General features: G+C 37.3%; 1 protein-coding gene across 1 annotated transcript in view; it reads left to right on the top strand.

Annotated features, from left to right (window-relative positions):
- Window positions 1-1691, top strand: part of LOC119582007 (RNA-splicing ligase RtcB homolog) — a gene marked incomplete at its 5' end in the record, with an annotated part of 19932 nt that overhangs the window by 15021 nt on the left and 3220 nt on the right.

Below are 1691 nucleotides of genomic sequence, written 5' to 3'. Positions count from 1 at the left end.
CATTTACTGTTATGGAAGAAATGAGAGAGAGTAGGGGTAGATATAGGGGTAGAAAGAAGAGAAGTGGCTAATTAAAGTAGGAAGGATGAAGTAGGAAGCAAAAGAGGAGAGGGAGGGAGAGAGAAAGATGGATATGGTTAGATAATAGAGGGAAACAAGAATAATGAGGAATGAGATATGCATAGGTACTGAAAAGCAGTGATCACTGTTATGACTACTGAAAAAATATTATTAATGCTGTGTCACCAGAAATACTGTTGGAAACTCGAAACAGTTTCTCAATCAAACAACAACTGACAATATGCATTGTCAGTTGTTGCACTTGGAAGAAAGTATGTGAATTATTTAGTAGGCTTACATATGTTATTATTAGACCAGGAAAGATATTATTTGTGGTAAGTAGTTAATACAGTGTTGATCAAGAAGATCAAGATGAGTAACATAGACCTTTTATAAAGAAGGTTCATTGAACAAGGATGTTAGTGTTAAGGAAAATGAGTAAAAGTGGCAGTTGATAAGAAACACAAGTCTTGTCTTTGCAAACCTTTAGTTTGTCTATTTCACACATGTTGTTTGTATTTATCTGTATCTTTTTATTCCTTCAACCTTTTTTTCTTTTCTTTTTTCATCCAGACATTATATAAAAGAAAATGTTCCAGCACAGGTCACTTTTTGAATTTCAACCATGCTGATTGATACTGTCTAATGGTAGAAGGTCTATGTCCTTTGACAAGGTCCTCTACATATAAAGGATGAAAATTTTTGCTTAAGGCTGTACATAGAGACTCCACGCGTGTAGATACAAGTATTCTGTGACACAGTCCATTAGAGTTTCCTGAAGCACCTTCCCTGACAGTGGTAGTGGATGAGGACACTGGTGAAGAAGATACTGTCCATGGTTGTGCTTCCCACAGAGGGGCAATCAATAAAACTTTTCCTTTGTAAGACCTCAAGTAATTGATCACCCAAAGCATTATTAACGTTAGCGGAGGGGGAAACCGGTATAATGACTGCCATCTCTTCCAGTCCTCTAGAAAAACATCTGGACCTGGACCTCCTCCTACAGTCATCTCTAATCTTGTCAAATATATCTCGATTCTGTGATTGGAGTGAGACGCAAAAAGATTGATCTTGGGATGACCGTACTTTTGTGTGAGCTTCAGAAACACTTCCTGATAATGCATCTGCACAATGAATTTTTTTTCCCTTCTGGGTGAGGTGCAGTTAAATGAGGTCGATGTTGCCTCACAATACAAAAAAGAATCTGATGCTTTTAGGGGAGAGCCTTTGAACAGGAGTAGCCTTGTTCGATTATACAATAAACATTTGCAACATTGTCTGACAGAACTTGAATTGACCAGTCTAGCCTTGATAGCCACTTGTAGTTCCCATACATTTATATTCCTTCGATTTTCTCCAAAATCCTGATCCTTGATGAATTCTTGATGACTGGTAGCCCCATCAGTTGTTAGAGTTAAAGAAGAAGTTTTGGGAACCCATGGAGAGCAACATTAGACATTTCCTCCTCACAACAACTAATTTTATCTCACAAACTACCCCATTCTCACATACAGGAGAGCTACCAGTCCTCAGCTCGTGAAAGTGTTGTCAGTGAAACAATTATTGTGATTTGAAATTAAAAATTACGTGTAGACATAATGGTTACTATTTTCTTTTCATCATACGTTTTA

Source organism: Penaeus monodon, chromosome 15 (assembly GCF_015228065.2).
Source record: "Penaeus monodon isolate SGIC_2016 chromosome 15, NSTDA_Pmon_1, whole genome shotgun sequence".
Classification (NCBI taxonomy): Eukaryota; Metazoa; Arthropoda; class Malacostraca; order Decapoda; family Penaeidae; genus Penaeus; species Penaeus monodon.
Note: the sequence above shows the minus strand (reverse complement) of the source record. Positions and strands in the feature narration are given on the sequence as shown.